Source organism: Gavialis gangeticus, unplaced genomic scaffold, assembly GCF_001723915.1.
Source record: "Gavialis gangeticus isolate Ggan-Ray unplaced genomic scaffold, GavGan_comp1, whole genome shotgun sequence".
In the NCBI taxonomy this organism is placed as follows: Eukaryota; Metazoa; Chordata; order Crocodylia; family Gavialidae; genus Gavialis; species Gavialis gangeticus.
The window spans coordinates 38,803,492-38,827,204 of NW_017729033.1; positions in this window are offsets into that span (position 1 = coordinate 38,803,492).

A 23,713-nucleotide genomic window follows, 5' to 3' on the forward strand; every position below is an offset into this window, starting at 1 on the left:
GTGGAGACACTGAATACAAATGATACGGAGGCTGTTGGAACATGCTAATTAGCATGTGTCAGACTCAGTTAATGGATACTTGGTTAGATGAACACCTTGCTGGGGTCGTTTGACCCCAGTACTCTTTCCTGCCATGGCAGGGGGTCGGACTAGATGATCTTTTCGGGTCCCTTCCGACCCTAGAAACTATGAAACTATGAAACTATGAGACTCATGCTAATTAGCATGTGTCAGAGCAGTGGTCTGTCATGTGTATAAGTGCCCTGAGAGTCCTAATGGAGTAATACAGCTGCATTGAAGCAGAGGAGTGTTTGATGATACCGTGCCGATTCAGGCAAGAGAAGGAGATCCAGCTCAAGCTTCTAACAAGATAGGTAATATGGGGTCACCAGCAACTTCATGTAGGCACTATACAGATGTAGTAAGAGGCTCTCCCTATTCTACAGGGTTTGATGTGGGAACTGGAACTACTCTCCAAACTCATGTCCACACAAATACCATACCTCCATTTAATGGAAATAACTTATAATCCATGCTGATCTGGTCCAAATTCAAACTGGGTGACAGATGGGTGAAAGGCTGTATAGCTTATTAGCAGTGTCCTGTGGCATCCCATTTCCAGGATCACCCTTTGAAAATGAGGCTATTCTCTAGCCAGAAAAGACGATTGAAGTGCTGACCATCACTGAGATGAAACAACTAGGGCCTTCCACTTGCTGACATACAGACAAGATCTCCTAAGCTGCTCTGTTCTTCAAGCCTAATAAGTTTGCCACACACCATTTCTAAAGAGAAACCTCTATGACAAAAGACAAAGAATAAAAAAATTGTAATGATAAAAACAAATATCAGAGCATCCTCTTCCTTTTCTACATGTAATATCCAACAGCATAAAATCACTCTAAGATATATTCTAGGATCCCTTATAACAACTTTTGTACATGTGTATTTTTTCACTCTGTCCTAGGTCATCCTCACAGATGATTTGCACCTAACAGTCTTCAGAGTCACAAATTAAACCTTCTTCTAAAAAGGACCACATCACACAAGGAGGCCCACTCTCTGCTACCCCCTACCCTTTTTGCCCACACTCTGCCAAGGTTTACATAAATATTTGAGAGAAAACAGTGGACTGTTGTGCATCAAGATGCTTCTAGGCCTAGATGTGTTTTGGAGTCTAGTGTGTGGAGACACATAGCAAAATCTACTGATGCCTATGCTTGGCTTACTGGAAGGCTTATCCATACTATGTCAGTGGTGGGTCTTGGAAGGACAGAACTAAGCAGCTTAACCACAGTCCACTGACTTAGTCCAAAGGTGAAATTTTGCCCATCAGGCTATTCCCAACTTATTTCCAGCACTTGCTTTCAGACCCACTGGAGTGAAGGCACAAGAACAGGAGCTAGGAACAACTCCATATCACCTTCACGGACAAATTGCTACTTACAGAGCACATCAGTCTAGGTGACCAGAACATGCTCAGTCCCATGTTCCCTAGGAAATACCACTGGCACAGTGCAGGCAAAACTTGAGGGGAGTGACCCTGGGATTCCATAAAGTCCTCATGAAAAAATTGGGAAAATGCACCTCAACTACTTTACTGTTCAGTGGCTAGGTAACTGGCTCTGTGGTAGGACCCAGAGAGTATTGACTGACAGAACAGAGTCATCATGGCGCAGGGTGACCAGTGGCATTGCTCAGGGTTCAATACTCAGCCCAGTGCTTTTCAACATGTTCATCAGAGATTTGGATTCTGGTATTAAAAGCGAAGTAGCAAGGTTTGCTGATGACACCAAACTATAGGGGAGCGTGTTCACACTTGAAGACAGGCTGACAATACAGACTGACCTGAACAAGCTCGCAAGGTGGGTAGACCTCAAACTGATGTTGTTTAATATGGAGAAATGTAAAGTGCCCCATCTGGGGAGAAATAATCCACAACACACTTACAGGTTGGGCAGTGCTATGGTTGCTAGCACCACATCTGAACAAGACCTGGGTGTCATGATAGACAAAAAAAAATGAACATGAGCCACCAATACAATGCCATAGCTGGCAGAGCTAATCAAACACTGGCATGCATCTACCGAGACAACTTGAGCAAAGCTAAGGATGCCATCCTTCCTCTCTACTCGGCCTTGGTGAAACCGCAGCTGGAGTTCTGGGTCCAGTTCTGGACACCGCACTTCAGGAAGGATGTGGAAAAGCTCGAGAGAGTCTAAAGGAGGGCCAAACCTAGAAGCTATGATTAGAGTTCTAGAGACCAGGTCATACAAACAAAGGCTGAAAGACTTGGGACTGTTCAGCCTGGAGAAGAGAAGACTCAGAGAGGACTGGGTGGCAACCTATAAGTATAGGAAGGGCATACATCAGGACCTGGGGGAGCATCTGTTCACCAAGGTCCCCCAAGAGAAGACAAGAAATAATGGGCACAAGCTGATTGAGGATCACTTAAGGCTAGGTAAATAGAAAAACTTCTTGACAAGTCAAGTGCCAAGGGTTTGGAGCAGGCTCCCCTCAGGGGTGGTACAGTCATCCACCCTGGCGATCTTCAGAAAGCATTTTGACACTCATCTTGCTGGGGTCATCTGATCCCAGCAGTCTTTCCTACGCAAGTGCAGGGGGCTGGACCCGATAATCTGTAAGGTCCTTTCTGGCACCTAACAACAATAACTATGAAACATTCCTTATCCCTGGCCCCCTCTATCACTCATACTACAGACTACACATCTTTTTTTTCCAAATAGGGGTTCAAGTCTTAAATCAGGAAATGCGGGGACACCCTGCAGGAACCAAATTACCCAGCCATCCTTTGACCCATGTGGGCAGCCAGCAGCACCTACCCAGTCAGTTGAGGGTCCATCTGATTCAAGAAGTGAAACCAGGCAGTTTGGCTCCAGCAGGAGAGGGCCCTCAGTTAAGAAATGCTGGCTGCCCACCCAGGTGGAGAAGAGGGGTTGGGTAGTTTGGTGCAGCCAATAGTGCCTGCCATATTCTTCAACTAGAGGATTAACAGACCAGCCACAGGTTCTGGTCCCCACCTATTGCAGCTGCCTGTGTTTTCCTAAGAAAATACTTACCATTATTTTCAAGGAAAATTTTTTTTCTTCATTCTGACTTCCAAAAACATGGGCATGTCTTATCTGGGACTGCATGGTATACCCCCAGATTTGCATGCAAGCAAATATGACATCAGGGAAAGCCTGTCCCCACTGCAGTCAATGGCATTGCTCCTATTGATTTCACAGTCACAGAAACAGACATTTCAATATTTGGGTTAGCTGCTAGCAGGGGACAGGGCCACAACATGTAAGGGTGTGTTACCCAGGAACCAAGTATGGCAGGTTTCTTTCAAAGAAGAAAAGAAAGAAAAAGAAAAAAGGAAAAAGAAACTGGATGGACAGCATCTTGATGAGACAGCTCTGATTTCTACTCCCTTCATTTTTATTCCCAGCAGTATCTGAAGTGACCTTTTCCAGGTTCTCAGTTACCACATCTGTGAAACTGGTGAATGGTAATTATTGCCAAGATGTATGAAGCTCTGAATCATAACAAGGATTGCAGGGGGCACAGCAATATTAACAACACAAGTGGAAGAGTTGGGACTAGAGCTTCTAGACTGATAATTTAATACTCATTACACTAAACTGTGGTGGGATATGCAGGCATGGAGTGAGGGGCACTGGTCTCTCTCAAATCATGTGAAGGCTGGAGTCTTTCACATTGTTGCATGACTGCCCATAGCAAGGGTTAAAATAGTGTTATTTGTGAGGTTTTGGCAACAGCGCAATAAAACACATACACTGGGAATGCTGGCTGAACTGAAACACTAGCTGTGTGGCGCATGAGTATTCCAGGGGCATAAGGGGAGAAACTGAGGCATACTCATCACAGAGGGTGTTGACTGTGTTTCACAACCCCAAATAATTTACAGTCATTCAGGCTGCAAAAAAAAAATGCAGGAATCCTAAATTAAATAGTTAAAGTACAGTGTGCAGGGAAATCCTAAGCAAAGGAAATAAAGCATGGCTATTTAAAAAAACAATCCTTTTAAAAGGAGCCTTGCATTGCTTTGATAACACTGTTTTCCCCTCCTTTAAAAACCATGTTTAATTATTTTCCCAATAGTGGATTGTTTATGAAAATATTTAAAATAATTAATTTTAAAATGCTGCAGTGAGCATTTCAATTACTATGATCTGCTTCCTCCTCCTCGGTGTTCAGGGATTGATGACAATCAAAGAGCCCAGATGCCAGCCTGTATATTATATTCTCAGCCAGGGTATTTGGCTCCTTGGCAAGATCCACAGGCAGTTATTCTGGCAGCTCTCAAGTTGTCTCTGCCTAGCAAATGATTAAGGCTGTTGACTGACTGCTTGAGCTACCTTGTCCTTCTGGACATCTGTTTTTTTCCTCTTACTCACAGTAGTTCGGCTATTCTGTGTCTGTGCTGCATTTGTGCAAAAAGTGCTTTTTTATTAATAAGAAATCATGGAAATTATGTTTATATAGCTCCCCTTTAAGCCACAAAACACATGGCTATGCCATGGACTAACATGATTTCGCATAAATAGAAGAGAAAGCTTCCAAAAAACTAGACGTGTAAGTGTGACCTAAAAGATCCATTTGGACAAAGTACCCTGCATGTGTGGATATCTGCAGAAGGCCGTACTCATTGCCCTTCTGTTTACCCTGGAGTCTGATGAACACTTATTTTAAAATGTGCTATAAGGGCCTGACAAACCTTTATCATCCCCCTTTCTTCCTGTACAGCATTTCCTTTGCTTCCGAATGGCCGAAACTCACTGTGGTCAGTCACAGAAAAGTATCAGTATTTGATTATTTATTAGTTCTTAAGTGCCATCAGGGTGCCTGAAGTTTGAGATGTAGAGTGAAAGATCAGGTCCATGGGGCTTAATCTATTGCAGCTAGAAAATACAACACAGACATCTGAAGTAGAAACATACAGGATGGCTAGATGAGGAGCCAGGCTCAAAATGGCACAAGCTTCCATTATTTATCAGTGCTGTTATCCATGAATGATTATTACAAACCATGGGTGTTTTAAGGAGGGACACAGGAGACTGACTCTGGCTTTAAGGCCAGGTCTATACATAAAAGCTTGGCTTATGTAGCTAAATTAGTGAAAATTGTTATTAAAAAAATCACAGATGGCACCAACACTGCTATGCTGGTACAGCCTTTCTACTAGGCTTTGTGGGCAGTAATCCTAGGCCTATCTCTGTTGTCACCACTACTGTGCCTGGGTATCCCTATTGTGCCTCAGAGCCATCTCTGTAGTATTACTGCCCTTTGGAGGGGAATCAGTAACAAGAGCCAGGTTCCACTTCTAGGAGCTACTACTAACAAACAAACAAACGAAGACATACTTAAGTCCCCAACAAAAATTCAGGAAAAACTAAATTCTATCATCTAAAGTCTATCATAAATTCTTTCCACTTTGGAGCACCTTAGGGAACTTGTGTTCCCTAGGATTAATTGGTGAGATTGGTGTCTCGATTGATGCAGCCCAACCCTGCCCCTGGAGCTGTCTGCAGGAAGAGAGGAGGGAGGGGAGAAAGGGAGCGAGCTTCTGGATAGGGCTTGCCACCCTGAGCTGAAGGGGGGGGAGTGTGGCTTGGAGCCCCCCCCACCTCAAGGCACCCCCAGCTGTCCCCCTTAAGCTCAGACCAGGAAAACCCCAGCTGGCAGCTCACTCCCCTGCCTCCCCCTTCCTTCCTGTAGATAGCCCTGGAGCTGGGAAGGGGGGTGGGGCTGGGGGCGAAAGGTGGCTTTTGGGCTTCAGTCAGGCTCTTCAGTCAGGCTCCTACTGCCAGGCTCAATCCCCCCCTGACCCAACAGGTGATTGTCTGTTGAGTCAGGATAGGGGGGGCTCTCTAACTCATGGCACTTTATGTAAAGCACTGTGGGTTAGAGCAGGGGCCTGCCTGTCTGTCAACACCCTTGAAGTCCCCAGTTCCTGGTTCCTTGATGTTTTTCCTGGGCCAATCTCTGTTGTCACCACTACTGCACCTGGGTATCCCTATGGGGCCTCAGAGCCATCTCTGTAGTATTACTGCCCTTCGGAGGGGAATCCAACTGAGTCCTGTCCTGCCAAAGAGATACCCTGAAGCAGACTCATTTTCCTTTCCTCTTCCCTAACAATCAATCAGTGGTACACTAGAGCCTGACTAGATCCTTACCTGGAAACTTCTGGACAGGGTCTCTTTCTCTCTGTCCTTCTCCTCTACTGCTGTTCTTTTTAATAGTCTCCTATCCTAGATAGTTTGGTCTCTGCTTCTGGGGGCCTGTTGTTAAAAATTAATCTCCCGTTGTTGGGGCTTCCAACATTTTCCCCAAGGGGCTCCTTCCACCACCTCATTCCATTCTTCACAGCTACTGGCAGATAACAACATCCACCAGTGCAGGGTACAAGTTAACTGTACAACAGCATACAGAAAGGAGGGGAAACAAAGGCATGCCACATCTCATAAAATTATGACAAGGCTTACCTACATTCTCCACATTTGTCCCTCCTTTAAGATTTAGCTAGGCATGTCTACATATAAAATTAATGCTGTGGAGGGACTGGCTGGGGCACAAGGATACTCCAGCAAAGGGCTAGCCAGCAGGCAGCCCCCCACACTAAAGCACCCTCATGCCCCAGCCAGCATTGTCAGTATCTACATGTGCATTGCTGTGCAATAAAGGATGCCACCATAGTACTGCAAGTACTAACCTAAAACAGAGTTAATTCATTTATTGAGGCCTAATAGGCCACCCGTGTAGACACTTCGACTTTACTGCAGAGCTAATTAGGCAGCTCTGTAATAAACACCTTGTAGATGTGCACAATGAGTAGTATCACTTTGACCAGTAAGGGATTCTCACCACACGTTTAAAGGTTTCGACTTCTAATGTAGATGCAACTTGTACCAGCAAAAATGTCATTTTGTTTGAAGGATTGAGATAGTCTATATTGGCAACAAACTTTTTCATCCATATAAGATGCATCTCCTCTTAGCTTTTGCAGAAGAAGCTGTACTGATATAGCTAACCTGGAAATACTTCCTAATGTAGAAGGACTACTCCACCAAGAAAACGAATAGGGGAAAAGACATGCAGGGGGAGGTGAATAAAATGTACAAGTGAAAGAGTTAGAAGATTGAATATAACAAATAGGCCAGAAAAGGAGAATGAAGTAGTGAGTAGAGAGGCAGATACAATTGGGGTTGCTCAGAACCTTGATTGCAAAGATCAGAAGCCAGAACTTAATGCAAAGATATGGAAAAGTCATCAAAGGGATTCAAGAGGGAAATAGCATGGTCTGAGATGTGAAAGAGAAAATGGATTGAAATGGTTGAAGGGGAACAAGTTGAGAAGGATGAAAATGGAGGAGGTTAAAGTAATCAAGGCAAAACTATTTCTGAACACAAGCCGAGCCCAAAACTGGCATATTGATAGCATATCCCTTCAACCACAGGTCATCAAGACAAAGTGCACAGTCATTTATACATGCACATCAGGATATCCTACTCCATCATGTCTCCTACACTTAAAGAGCTTTGCCTTTTATGGTTCATGATGTTTCAAATCCCAATCTAAATTCTCACAAATGGGAAACAAACAGGACTGCTGACGGCCTACCCATGCCCATCTGTTTAGATGGCAACATGCCTGCTTAAACAATTTATCTGGGCAGTTTCACTAGGGCCTAGGTGCCAACCCAGCATACGTTTTTGATAGATAGCCTGCATGACACTAGAAGTACCATCTCCTGTAAAGAGTCCATTGTCTTGGGCAAGCTTGAAAAGCAAGCATCATGTGCCTTCTTGTATTTGACCACAGTTTGGCACAACATATATCCAAACCAAATGCCTAAAAGCAAACATGGAAGAAAATTAAACAAGCCTTTCCAGCAGCAGCTCAGATATTCCAGGCATATAACAGACTGAACTATAGCACTACGCACTCCATGTAGCCGTGACACACAACATATTAAGGTAGGGTGGACAAACTTCTGAACCTTTCCAGGCACAAACCAAAATCTTGACCTGGCTGAAAGCAGGATACAAGATAACATTTGAGATACAAATGTACCAGTCAGTGATCTGAACATCACTTCCAGCTCAAATAATTATTTATCATCCAATGGATTCTTAGTACTGAAGAAAATATAAAAACCAGAAACTAATTCATAAAGAGTATTTAACTACTGCTTTTTTTTCAAAAGCTGTGTTTAAGCTGCTGAAGAGCCACCTGCAGCTTGCAAACTGCAGTTTGGCCACCCCTGTATCAGGATGTATAATAAACTAAGACAATATCTATTTACATACAGTAAAAACCCACTGAAATATTTTCTAGGTCCTTCCAGATCTCATAAGTCCCACAATTCTTTTCTAATAAAGTAGTACAGGACTTGAAAGATTCATGAAAGCTTTCCCAAAGATTTCTGAATGTGCAGTGCTAAGTTTCAAGGTGCAGCCATTCCGACACTGGAGACAACTCAGTGAGTAAGTCAGCAATTGATAATGCCCTTTCATATGGTACAGAAAAAAAAAGACAAAGCAGATTCCACAAATTAGCTCCTCATGACTGGACCAAAATCTCAGGTCATTTCATTGACCAGACTACTTACAGAGTTGCCCTTTTCAAAAATAAAATGCTGATACATATCAGAATACTTTCGCCTAGGGCTATTCACTGCTCAGGAAGCTGGAAGGCAGGTATGGACAAAGAGAAACAAGTTAAGTTCCAACTACTGGTATGGAAACAGGACCTCATTCCAAGCAATTCATATTGTGGCAGTGGGTGTTGGCCAGAAGGGGAGAAGAGAAGAAAAGAAGAAGAAGAAAAATAGCATCTTCCCTATGTATATGCACACAAATGAACAAGATTCTACCTGGGCCAGCTGTAGAGCCAGACTAGGCACCATGGGACATTGGCCACATTTCAGCGCTTGAATGGTGGTGTTATTGTAACAAAATCTGTCACTGGTGTGCCAGGAAATAACAACTCCTAGAGAGAAGTAGACCAGCAAAACCAATTGAGATCAGTAGAATCCAAAACCTATAAGCACCCATTACTACCCTTCTGGCAGTTGACAGGAAGAAGAAACATGTTCGCTCTTTTCAATGACAATATCTCACACTCTCTCACAAAATGTCTCTGTCAGGGTATTGAAATGAAATGGCACTCTCAGGCCCACTAGACCACTTTTACAAGGACAGTCTGAGCTATGAACAGACGTACCATATGATTGGTGTTGGACTGAAAACTGGGTTCTTTTTTTGCCCTCATTGATGTTCCAGTCAGGAAAGAGTTCTTATTCTCATTATAAGCTGTGGTTATCATGGGTACATTACTTGGGCACTTGAATTCACTTTTAGATCAAATATGGCATGTTTTCTATTTATATCTAGTTAATAGCCTTTAGAATACTTTTGGTTGATGTTTTTGCACATATGACTATCACTAACAGCTGTAAGAAGATTTAGACAAAACAGAACCACAAATTTTTATTTAGATTTCTTGGATCATTTGCACTTCAGGGCCTCACAGAAGGAGATGCCCAAGGTTTCTGATACTATTTTGCACTCTGAAAACAAGGAAAACTGGCAGATTTTTGCAGAATGAAAATTTACCAGCAGTTATTCCTCAAAGTGAACCAATAATGCTGTGAAATTATTTTTTTAAATAGCCAAGTTATTTCATTTTGAGTGGCTACTATGTATGTGCATTAGCTGCAGTAATGTTTATTGAAAATCAAGAAAGAGAAACCAGAACTTAAATTGTGTAATTTTCCATAACACAGAATTTTCCTGCAGGCTGTTCAGCTCCACAGTCAGCCAAGAAAAAGGGAAACAGAGTATAACAGTTCTTTTTCCAAACTCCCATGTGAAAGAAGACACACCCAAAAAACCAAGCTTTGAGTCTGCCTCCATGATCAGCAAGGCATGGGAGAGAGAACCTGGAATTAAATGGGAGTGCAGTTCATATTCGTCTGGCTCTTCAGCCATGAGAAAAGACAATCTCAGACATCTCAGAAGAACTAGCTGTTCAACAGCTGTTTTACAAACTAGTCAGAGGGGACCGGCAGGCATTGGGGAAGTCCCTGTTCCCCCGTGCACTACCAGGAGTGACTAGGGATGATGGTAATAAGTTGGGAGGGGGGAGATTTAGGGTAGATATCAAGAGGTGCTACTTCACTGTCAGGGTGGCTAGGATCTGGAACCAACTTCCAAGAGAAGTGGTGCTGGCTCCTACCCTGGGGGTCTTTAAGAGGAGGCTTGACAATCACCTTGCTGGGGCCGTTTGACCCCAATACTCTTTCCTGCCATGGCAGGGGGCCAGACTCAATGATCTGCTCAGGTCCCTTCCAACCCTACAAACTATGAAACTATGAAACATGGCACTCGAGTTTCGCAAATTCAGTGTTCCCAAGGAACTGATGACTAATTACGTAAATATAATTTCCAAAACCTTAGCATTAACCTAATTTCTGTTAGATAGCCTAATAGATACCTGACAGAAACAGATTTCATTTCTTGATAGTTCTTGATGAGAAAGAGAGACACATGTGATGTTAGGTCGCAAGTATACAGTAGAAACATTACCCACCATGTTTTATGTCCATATCCAACCACAATTTTGTCCAAGCAAAATAATGAATTTCCCTCCATCCCATCTATGCAGTAAAGTAACTAGATTAACTAGATCTTAAACCCAATGAGAACCTCCTCAGAAACACAAACTTTTCTGTTACAAGTCCAGTGTACCAATTACTCATAAAATACTGCTATTTGTTGAGCACACTGTATGGAAAATTTATTTTCCTAGACTAGCCTGCAAATCACTGCATTTACCAATGATGTCTGATCAGGAATAAAGGCAGGAGACTAGATACTGACAGAAGTGACATTTGTTGCATGATAGGACCCCTGAAAGCGCTCTACAACCGTGCCCTGACACATGCACAGCTGTAAAGTGCTTTAAAAGTGGCTGATTGCACAATAAATTAACCCTAATCTAATGAGGGATCAGATGAAGGTGCTCCAAAGTAGAGTGCCTTAAGTAATTTATGCAATCTCCATGTGCAATCAGATTGTAGTCCCACCCCCGGTGCTGTCTGTAGAAAGAAGTGAGTGGAGAAGGGGAGCGAGCTGCTCCCTCCCACTCCCCTATTGCCCTTCCCCTCCTGCAGACAGCATTGGACCTGGGATGGGGGTGGAGAGGCAGGGCTAGTGGAGAGAGGCTGCAGGCAGGCAGCTTCTCCCCTGGATCAGCTCCAAAGTGGAGATCGATTTCCTTCCCCCCCCAACCCAATCTAACAGGAAACATCTGTTGGGTCGAGGGGGTGGGGGATCACTCTAACTCATGATACTTTCTGTGAAGCACCGTAAGTTAGAGTGTGGAGCTGCACATCTGTCAGCACCTTAGATTATCAGTGACACAAAAGCAATTCCAACAGAAGCCTACAATTTGACATGGGACTATGCAGCTAACCTGAAACTAGCAAGCAAAATATTTTACTCTCATCTACTACAATAGCTTGTGGAAGTATATTTCAAAATATACTCTAATGACCAGTCACCCTGCCTGACATCATCCTTCTTTGCAGAAAACAAATGAACACAGGTTTACGTGCCAGATCAAAGGAATCTGGGCCAGACCAAAGAGCAAAAGTTACCCTGCCACCATCTGTTTAGTTCACACAAAAACATACAGGAAGCTGCATGGGATGTTTGGGCCTGTACTTGTAGACAAGACCTATTTTTTCCTTTTTGATCAGTAACTGACCAAACTTAATTGGAAGAGTGGGGGAGTCCATTGATTGCAGTGAGCCATTGGGCTAGCTACCAGTAGAAATCATCAGGGCTTCTTTTTGAGACAACTTTCCAGCTACCCTGAAAAACATTATGTGCTTCCCCCCTACTTTGTAGGTGTTGAAAGGGTGTGCCTTATTGACTTATTGCCCTGATTGACTAGGGAAAGAGGTAGAACAAGGAGGTGGCCTCTGAACTTTGGATAGAGGACTTGGAGGAAATCCAACCTTCTCTTCTTGGTGCTAGCTGTTCATTCAGTCCACAGCAGGAACCAACTCCAAGTTGACAGAGACCAGCTGTTCAGCCCAGCACTAACTGGGTGACATTGGTGTGAGGGTGAAAAGGGGAATCACAAGGGCTAAGTACAGACAGTCAAAAATCCCAAGGCTGAAACAATTCAATCTTTGCATGCTAGTTTAAGCTGCGTAGACTGAACTGATAAGTAGGTGAAAAGGCATTCACTTTTGATTCCAGACATGCAGCCACATGCCTGCAGTAGCCCAGGCCAAAAGCCAGGGGGTACTAGAGCACACCTTCCTGCCCTGCTGGAGCAGGCAACTTGCATCTGGAGGGAATCTGGAACAGAAGTTTAATAAACTAATTTAACCTATATCAACTAAGTCTGATGCTACATCCATCCAGGTTTATCTTAAACTAGTTTCAGCCATTTTGAAAGTGGTTTGTGTGCACTGAATATCTGCTGTGTTACAGATCTGAACCAGTTTCCAATCATGTATACTGGTTTATGTATAATTTCTGCCCGTAGCAACAATGAAGGCCAGAGATGCATGGCTGCTGAGAGGAATAGGTTTGAATGCAGCCTGAACCAAGCGCTAAGAGATCAGTCCAGACAGCAGGCCCAGGCACAAAAATGACGAAGGATGGAGGACCAGGCCAGTCCCAGAAGAGAAAGTTATGAACAGCCTGGCTGCAGACATTCAAAGACATATACCTCTTAACTCTCAACATATTCAAGAATCAGCAGCCATCATAAGGGGGAGGCAATCCCCCTATTCTGCAACTATTAGACCGGGACTAGGTTTTTAGTTAGGTTAAGTGATAGTACATCACTTCAATGGAATCCAAAGCAAGATGAAGGTAGTTGATCCCCATACCCAAGAGCTTTCAAATTTGAAGTTTCACTGAAACCAGCGATGTGTCCCAATTCTTCTGCATCCTCTTAGAGAGAAGCCAAGATATATACTGCTAACAATTATAGATACATCAAAACTGGAAACATGTTACCATATCTGCATGAACCTAACACCTAAATTCAGAGCAACTAGCTCAGAAAGAAGGCAGTGAAGAACAAAGTGGGAATGGTAAGAAAAGATGAACATTTGAAGAGCTAAATAAAGAACTGGCCTCCTGTTTGAGGCATCTGCTCACAGTTTAAATGTATTACCTAGTATCAGGACAATATCTTCATTGCTAATCTTGAAGACTCAGGTAGCAAAAGTGGTGATAAATGCCTTCCTTTTATCTTCAATTTGTCTGAGATTCTTCCTGAATGATGATCTATCCACAAGAAACCATGCCTTCATCACCCCTAAATTCTAATTTTCAGATCACACTACTATACACACCAGTCCCTCCACCCCCCGAAACTTTTGTATTATTCTGTATGGTACAATCAAACCCCCTTAATATTGTCTGAAACCTCATCCCTTACTTAAATATATTTCCAAGTCCAAAGGACTTTAACATTACGTAACATTGGGCACATGTACATGTGCATTAATGAGTTTTTCCTAATGCATTAATTTAGTACCTCCCATTGGAGGTACTACATTTAATGCATGCCTTAGGCTGCCCTAATGCACAATAGTGCAAGCACATGCTATTTAGGTGATCTTAATGCATAGTAGCCTAGTTTACTATACATAAGCGTAATAGCATGGTTTTTTTTATGTGCCACTTTAATGCACAGTAAAATAGGCTACTGTACATTAAAGTGCACATGTAGACATGCCCACTGTTAGCAGTAAATGACTGGCAATGGATAAGACAAAATCCAACTGATTTCAAAGAGACTTTGTATCCCAAGATCTACACCATAATGTTTCACTGATGCTATAACAAAACTAATCACAACCCTTTTCCTGGAATTTTGCAAAGTAAAGCAAAAAGATAATGAAAAAAATACACAGCTATTCTATTTGTTGGGATTTTGAACTGAATAGCCCCACCTACCAGCAGAAAACTAATAAAGAACAATTACATTATAGATGGCCATTCTCCTTATACTGCACCCAAACAACTCCCAATGATAAAACACATTTTATAAGAACTTTTTAGAGTCCTACCCCAAAAAGGTTATTTTTGTTTGTTTTGTGGTTTTGTGAGGGGGGGTTAATATATGAAAATAATGGCAAAAGCTGGATGCAAACCACACTGAGTATGGTTACCCAGGGGTTAATACTTAAATGCAGCCCTTTGTGTTAGGGTCCCAGAGTATGATGTGACAGAGAACCCCCTGTAGCAAGTGACTGTAATGTCATGAATGGAATCAGAACCCTTGAACTCTGGCTGCATTATATTCTGGTCTTTAAGCTTTTTAATGTAATATTTTAAACAAAGGCTTGTTGAAGAAAGCAAAAAATATGCCTCTTCTAGGTGACAGAAAAACAGAAGTAACAGCAGATGAAATCTCACACACACATGTTCATATGACAGTGTCAATAAAAAAAACAGCTTTGATTCACTGTTGTGTCAGAAGTCACTTTTTAAAAAATAAAATGTTTAAAAGCAATTAAGCAATTGTATAGAAGTAGTCTGGCATTTTGTGCAAAGGGAGAGAGACTCTAGGCTTGCCTCATCTCCTAGAAGCATCCCATATTCTTAGATGTGACGTTGCCATGACAACCACAACTTGGTGACCTCGTTATTTCAACCTAATCCTGCTTTGAAATTATAGTTGCTCCACCCTTTTGCCTGGCTAGCCTGATAACATAATCATTGTAAATGAGGATGGAAAAACACAGCAGGATACCATTCCCCCAGTGACATGGGACTAGTCTCACCTTATCAGGAAAATATACCAACAATTAAACTGCATAAATCTAAAAGCCAGAAAGTGGATTTTTTTTGTTGAGTTTGTTATTTTGTTTTGCAAAAATCCTGTAGCTTGTCACAATATTGGAACTGGGGTTGGAATTGGGGGTGGTGAGATGGGCTTTTTCTGGGGAGGGGAGTTCTTTAATTACATTTATTTTTTATTTCTATAATCAGAAAAAGAAACAGATAAAATGCAGCATCCTTAATTATGCATTTTTTGACTAACAGCTGGAGAAAGATTTAGGATAGAGTCAGAGGACTCAGGATAGAACTTGTTAGCAAATCAGATTGGGGTTTCTCAGTATATGCTTGCTCTGCTTTATTTAAACTGGTTAAAGCAGTAAGCATTACAAGATCACAGCTATAGCCATCAGGAAAATACTTACTGTATTTACTCACAGGCTACATAAATAATACTGTCGTTCTTCTCTTGTTAAACATATGGACAACACTTCTGGTGCTCTGACAGGCTTAAAAGAAACAATTTATTGGCTCCTTTGAGAGGTCCTGCTTAGTGTTCCATGATCATAGTACATTTTAGGTGCAAAAGTTAGGGTGTTTCCCTTAAACTAAAGCATACATTCAGAACTACAAATACATTCCCCAGTTAAAATTCTATAGACTGCAGTTTACTAATTTTATTTAAAAGTAACGTATACTGAGACACTTCTGGCCCCCTCCACCTGCTGAGGGCCAGGCATCTTCTGTTTTTTCCTTGCATGCAGGAAGAATCTAAAGCACATCTTCCCTTGGAGGCTGCAAGACTGCATGAGATTTCTTGTGGCATGGTAGCCAGGCAGAAAATGAGTGAAAAAGACAGCTGCAAAAGGCGGAGTGCACTATAAAAGGAGAAGTGAAAGAAGAACAGCTATAGTGGCCAGGAACAACAGGTAATCCTTACTCTTCAAAGAGGTTCAGGGAATCTTTCAGGTCCATGAACAGCAGACAGAGCTTCTGGTTTTAAGGTCTTTTTCAAAAAGAACCTGCACAGCAAACTGCCCATTAGTTACTCATGTGTCTTGACTAACGAAGGGTAGATTTAATCTACTGGGGTAGGACTCTAGAGAGAGAAGCTACATAGTTCATAACTTTAAAATGGTAGATGGCTCAACCATTCTTTCCAGCTTCTGCTTTTCAGCCACAATAGCGTGGCTGGAGAATGCACCACATATTAACTAGCAGAAAAGATCCCAGACCAAGGAGGGGTACTGCTCTTTTAGAACTTCTGAGATTTTTGTTGCAGCACTCCAGAAAGCACTGGAAATTGATTTACAAGTACAGCACAAAAATGCCAGGGTCCTAGGATATCTGATGAAGGGTAAATGTAGTATTTCACTGTGTACAGAGCATCAAATAATTTTCTGGTGTTAGATACTGTTTTGGTGATGTAAGGGGGTTATTTTCATGAATAGCAAGAGAAAACCCACAACAGACTGAAGGTACAGTGAGACAGACAACAGGCCCTAGTCTGCCCCAAGACCTGCAAATATCCTTGTGTTAAGAAGCAGCTGCAACCTCCCACTGTACTGGCTCTCCCTCCATTCAAAAATTGCCATTCCCACTTAAAGAAGTAGATGACCTGAACTGTGATTAGCACAAGAGAACCTGACCATTTCACTTTTGTTGTGAGAAAATGAGAAATTGCAAAAGGCTCAGCTGACACTTCCCTCAGAGCAGAGATCACTTACCCCTCTTTCAAGTGCTGCTACTTGCTGTCAATTACAGCTTATTAAATGATTAAAAGGAAAAAAAACCTGAACCTAATTGTTAGCATTTATGTTCTCGACATGTACAGCAGGGGTTAGGAATCAGTCTCCATTAAGATATTTTCTTTAAGCTCTCCTGAATCGCAAGAGCAAAGCAATAGACATGAGACGGAGATGTTTATATAGTACTGCAGCAAAGGAAGCAGGCCTTCCTCTCACCAAAAGGCCAAAGATCATCCTTTGAGAATAGCAACGTAGATTCCAAAATGGTGCCTTGTACTTCCCATGTACTATCAATGGACAAGAGACCCAAAGTTTGGATAATGATGCATAAATCCCTGCAGTATGAAGAGGTTCAAACCAGCTCTCTACTACAGGCAATAATAAAACACAAGATTGTTCAGCTATATGGTTCTGCTTTATTTTTCTAAACCATTACACCTGGAACTCAGACATTTCCACCATTATTTAATATCAGTACATAGATCAGTTGATTTTAATTAATCTAATGTTCTAATTACTCAACAGGAAGAGGGATCCAGAAAAAAGTGAATTTCAAGCAGAAGACTGAACTTAGCAGTACACTTTTAGATCAGATTAATAACTGCCCTCTGTTATAACCTACTGAAAGAAAAAAATTATCCCTTTCACAGTTCTGGCCCTTGATTCCAGAAGCATCTCCAGGTTTTCTGTGCTAAGAGCATTTAATGTGGGCAGAAAAGAAAAACTTTAATCCCTCATTACTTCCTGTAATTAATATCAAACTTTTCACTGATGGTAAGGAACTGGGTTTCTCTTTGTTAATCATGCAATGGAGTCTTCAGCTAAAGTTTTATAGTGCGATGGAAAAAGTTCCTATAAACAACTTATTTTCTGCATTGTACATTTTTATTAAAAAAGGGGGAAAAAACAAAGCTTTGCATTTCTCCTGGATCATTAGTGACACCTAGTGGTCAAATAATACTGGACCAGTATTTAAAGAGGAGCATTTTTGTAAGCACCGTGGGGTTATGTTATACATGGTAAAGCTGGCTATTGACAAAACCTGCAACTCCAGGAGCGACAGAAGAGGGGGAAAAAAGAAAATAAATACTGAAATGATCCATAGGTTTCATAACCTGAAATTTAAAAATGCAGCATCTCTTTTAACAGCATTCTTGCAGCAATTAGAGACGAAGGCAAGGAATGATTTTTCAGCTGAAGAGGAGCTGGCAGACATTTAGTAGGCAGAATGTTGTAGTTTTCCAGGTTGTAACTGTACCAGGACTCTGGAGCAAGTGGGCTGTGGGTGCTGGAATATCCAAAGTTGTTGAGCTCTCAGATTTCCATCTCACCTGAGACAACAGGAACAGAGCGCAGTGACCCAACGCTCGGTGCTGGAGCACTGGATTCAGGACAAAGTCCTTGTCTTCATGGAGAAAATAACTGGCATAGCTGTAACAGAATAAGCCAGTGGTTCCCAAACTTGCTGACATCTGGAACACTGTCAATTTCTAAAATTGCTCATGGATCATCATGCATCTTTATCAACCAACTTTTAAATTAAGGGGCGTGGAGGCAATACAATCACAGACCAGCTATGGGTCACTTACCCTAGCCTCACAGACTACAGTGTGCACTACACTCACTCCACTATAGCTTTCCAGAGTAGATCCCTTTGTGGACGACTTATTCCCAAACAAAACTGACTTTATTCCAGTGTACTTACTTCACTAAGCTACTTTTAGGCAGGTGTAGTGTGTCATGCGTGGAGTTATTTTGAAATAGCTATAGCAGAATAGACCTGCTAGCCTGGTCCTGGTCAGGTTTGCTGTCCTTCCCTTCACGGTGGCAGTGCCCCCCACGATTGCCCAGGCAGGCAGCTAGCAGGTGGGTGCTGCCCCAGCTCCTAGCCCAATTCAACTGTTCCCCAAGCCCAAGCTGGGGCAGCATCCAGCCTGCTAGCAGTCTGCCTGTGCAGCCCTGGGGGGCACTGCCACCATGGAGGGAAGGACCAGGTGCCCCCTGCAGCTCAGGGCCCACAGGCAGCTTGCCCCCCAGCTGTGGGAGGGGCAGGCAGGCTCTGCAAAATAAAATAAAAAAAGGATCAGGCCCCTTGCCATAATAGTGATGGAAGCTCCTAAATTGAAACAGTGGGTTTTTAATCATCACAATTAAAAACGCACCATTTTAATTTAAGGGACTAAACCCCTGTCACATGTACAAGTGCCCTCGTTCACTAGCTTCTTCCTTATTCTCTCCTTAAATTGATATGGAATTTGTTTCTGGACTTGTATAAAGATTTACAGATTTCTGTATATTGCATCTGGCTTGATAATTAGTGAAACCGATGTCAATCTCTAGTCTCATCATTATGTATTTGCTAATTTCTGTAGACTATATCTGAAATGAGGTGATCAGATACTTGTTCATGTTAATTACAACAGAAAAAATTCATAACTAAAAATACTAGGAAAGTAGGATAGGTATAAAGAGAGATTTAGCTTACTGTATAAAACCAGAGTCAGTAGACTAGTTATGGATGATCAAAATCTTGAAATAGTCCATCTGTTGTCGTATGTTTCTTGTGATCTGAAGTGTTTAGGGAGACTATGTTGGTGCAAAACCATGCAAGTGTTATGAAAAAAAAGATATCAACATTTTATAAGACTTTCTGGCAAAAAAAAGGAACCATTTTCCAAAATGAATGCTTGCAACATGCAGGGATGTCTATCCTGTTACCCAAATATGCACTCAGATCTGGTCTTTAGCCCGAGACCAGCAACCATCCATAATACAAAACTCCTCACTTGCCCCCGCCAGCAATCTAGGCTTGAAGTCAAAATTCCTCAAAGCACTCTGTCTTCCCCTCCCAGCTCTATGTTCATAACTGGGAGTCTACCCAACTTGACGAGGCAGCAGTGCAATTTTGAACATCCTGTTTCTGTTCTTCTATAATCTAGTCAGCCTGCTATTTGGCTCTCCTTGTTTTTTACATGCTGACACAGCAAAATAAAAAAAGAAAGAGAGGAGAGCTTATGTGCTTGAGGGAAGTTGAAGGCAAGTCTCACGCAGAAGAGAAAATCTGAGGGATGCCTGTAGATGTGTGGGGAGGCTTCTCTGACATGCTGACAGCACATTGGAGCATACTCAATTAATTGTGTCTTCTGGAATGTGCTAATTAGCATACTCCAGCAGCCTCTGGGTTGCATGCATCAGCATCCCTGCGCTTCAAAATGCTGACGGGAACTCTTTAACTCTTTTCAAGCAGAAGGATGCTGTTATACGAGATGCTGTGGGTGCAGGGATGCCAATTAAAGTGCCCCACCCCCACCCCCCCAATTCGTGAAAAAATGCCCTGAGTGCACACAGCCTCATACATGTAAAAATCAAGCCATTTCTATTTGGCTCTTTCTGGAATATCCCTAATTAAAAAGCACAACCATACTTTCACTCAGTCATCTTTGAGTTGGCTTCAAAATCCAACTTGCTTGGAGCACATGCATGCAAATATAAAGAGAAATATTCCCAAGACTTCTAAAGAATGTTGTTGGCAAACTGAGACGGCCATTTTCAACCAACCAGGAGCCTGAGCATGGTCAGAAAAGGCAGTATCCAGGATAAAGGGCTACAATTATTTCTTTAAAATAACCCATTTAATGCTACACTGGAGAGGAGGACATTGGCATAAAAGGTTACAGTTTCCTATAAAGTTCAAGTCTGTACTTCTTTGATTTTAATGGCATAAACAATGACTGAGGACATAAAAAATGGTAAAGATCAAAGACAGACTGCTTCATAGATGAATGAAATTGACGTTGAAAAGCTATTGCAAGTCCTCAAGGACAGACAAATCATCACTATGGCTATGTTTCAATTAAGATTATGTTGTCTATAATGTCACTTGCAGCATCAACAAACTCACCAATATTCTGCTCTTACACAGTCTCACTCAGCAATGCATTTGATCATTGACAATAATAGCTCCCAGTCTATTTTCTGACCCTTTGATAAATAAAATACTTTCCATTTTGCTGTTATTTCTTGACAATGTTTCCATTTTACTTCAAAAGAATTATTGGTTTGCATAAGACTATTGAGTTGTTTCATGTAGTGTTTTTCAGTTTTGGGCATGTTAATTCAGAAGAATTCACACATCGATGCCTGGTGTTCAAAGAACATTGATAAGCCATTTGCAACTTTTATATTTATCACAGTTAGATCAGATGCTACTTAGCATCTCTCTTCACTGACAAGTTAATCCAGGCAACTGGCATGATATCAGAGTGCCTACAGTGGAGTGTGAGCAGAGATATTGCAAAGCCATACCCATATTATTGTGTCTTCAAGTACCGTAATCAGCCAGGAATGTTATTAGAGTTCCTGATGTCATATCTCATGATTCTTTGTGCTGCAGTAAGTAAAGCCACTCCAAGGCCATGTCTACACGTTCATTAATGTGCTTTTGCTGACGCACATTAAATTTAGTTCCTCCATTGTGAGGTACTATAAAAAGGCTCATTAGCCTATTTTCACCTATTAGCGAAAGTGCACATTTTTAGTCATGCTTTAACGTGCATCAGAATAGGATAATGCACACTAAAGTGCACGTGTAGATGCACACTAAGATTTTTTTTAAGAACTGTGGGAGATGTTTTCTGTTCTTCAAGGCAAACAGGGATAATTGTGGAAAACACTGAAAGACTATAAGCTCTCAAGTGGTTTAGTAGTCTGCAACTCATTGCAAAGTGGGTGCTTTAGCAGCTCAATAGGAACAGCACTTGGGTTCTAGCATACAACCCCAAAGGGGCCAGTTGGTTTACCTTCAGAAGACTATTAAACCCAGATAAGAGGTCTTTCATGTGAAAAGGAAGCAGAATAGGGGAACAGGTAGGGCAAATCTCAGATTATATCTACAGTGAAGACATAACCTTAGTGAATTCAACACTGTGAACACTGAACTCTATATAGTCACCCTATAGTCTTCCTTTGTTCTAAAAGTTTAGATTCTAGCAATTCTTCACTTCCTTTTAAATACTTATGTAACCCAGGTGGTACTCCAAGAGGTACCCCCTCTCCAGTTGAAGGGATCAAAGCAGGTGCACAAGCACTATGGAAGGTGTAGGGACTCCCTTTCCCCTATAGAGCAGAGCCAGACCACCAATGGGGACTTAACCATATACCTTTTAATATTGGGAACATAACAAGCATAAATCAGAGGGTTTAGTGGACACTACAATGCCCCAAGGAGGCAGGATTCAACAACAGTTAGACACTTACAATCATTGACAAAAAAACAGGGTTAACAAAATATAAAACACAAACAGCAGAACAAACAATACGGGTTGGTGAAATATAAAAAAAGGCAAAAAATGCAAAATGTCAAATGACAAGGAAATATAGGGCCTTGGTACCTGGAGGGGGAGAAAGGGGGGACAACACAATGGCCCCTCTCCACTGCAAGAAGATTTACTTCTTGTTATCTCATTCACCTCAAGTCACCTCTGCTGGGACTTGAACCCAGATCTCTCACTTGGTATGCAGGAACACTGCCACACAGTCACCACTGGTGACACTATGCTAGTCTGCTAGGGGTCTTGACCTTCCTGGGGCCCCGGCCTCACTTTGAGCTGTCTGGCCTCTGATTGAAGGAGCTGAAAGCAGAGCTGGTAACCTCTCAGGTTGCTACTCAGATCCTTCCTGGAACGGGGGGAGCCTCTCCTGCTGGCTGCAGCCTCTCCCAGGGGATCCTGGAGCCCAGTGGGGAGCCTCTCCTGCCGGCTGCACGTTGCGCTGCTGAGAGTCCCACTGCTGCCTGCAGGTCCTGCTCTTTCAGGCTCTTCTGGGGCTCTGCTCCTACCCCACTGGCTCAGCTCTTGCCAGCTCTGTGAAGCTCCTTCCTTGTTGTCCCTTACTGGTCTCCCCTAAGTCAACCCACGCTGCCCCAAGGGGTCAATCAGGGAACACAGGGGGGAGGGGAGGGGAGGTGAGTCTCTGGGGCCTGATTGGTGAGGAAAGGGAATCCCAAGTCCTCCAATCATTTTTTGCCCTTTCAAAACCCCTGGGCCAGGTCACTGCCAGCCAGCCCGTCACACTTACATTTAATATGCATATCCAACACTACAATTATTTTTATTGTTGTCAAGCTGATACAGTACTGGTATCATTATTTATTCAATTTCTATGCTGCCCTTCCCAAAAAAAGGCTCAGGGTGTCTTACAACAAAAACAAATCACAAAAGCAGATCAAATAATGATAAAATGATTCCCCAGACAATATCTGGGCTAAAAGCCAGCTCAAATAAGGTTTTACTTTGCTTCTGAAAGATGTCTAGGCTCAGGCTCTGGCAGGCAGGTCCTACCCTACAGGGTGCAGAGCCCACAGCAAATCAGCCTGTGTGGGGCGCCCTTAACATTTTTATATAATTAAAAAGAAGTTAATATAATGTTAAAAACCCTCACCAATCACAATCAGTGTTGTACCACCTACGTTCTGAAATTCACTGGGAGGGCAGGGGCAGGGCTGCAGCTCCCGGCTTGGTGCTCACTGGCTGCGGAGTGGGGGCCAGGGGTGGGAGAGCCAGTTGGCGCAGGCTGCAGAGCAGGATAAAGGCAGTATCCCTGGCACTGAGGGAACTGCCGCTAGCATAGCCTGCTGCTGGGGGTCTGCCTGCAGCGTGGGAAAGTCAAGGTGAGGGCCGTGCCAGGTGGGCTGGCCTAGGTCAGGGACACTCTTGCGGCAGGGGATCCCGAGCGGAGCCGTGCTACAATGCCCAGTGCCTGGCAGCCTCTCAGGGGCTACAAGCCAGATTGTGCTGCTGGATGGGCGCCAAGCAGCACCTCTGCCACAGCCCTCAGAGTCAGGAGTGGGGCTCACCTGCTGCTGACCCGTCCTTCAAGGGGCTGCCAGCCCCTGCTAGGGGCCAGGTTTTTGAAAGTCAAAGGTGTGTGCTGAACAGTACAAGTACTAAGTAATCTGGAAAATCAGGATGTAGGTGTCAGATGGAGTCCCCAAATTAGTGCTCATTTTTTATGATCTTTCTGGGCACATCTACATCAGACATTTACTGAGGAGAAGACTAATTAGTCTACACATGCACTGCTATTAGGCTGCAATAAACTAATTAACTCCACAGCAGGATAGTA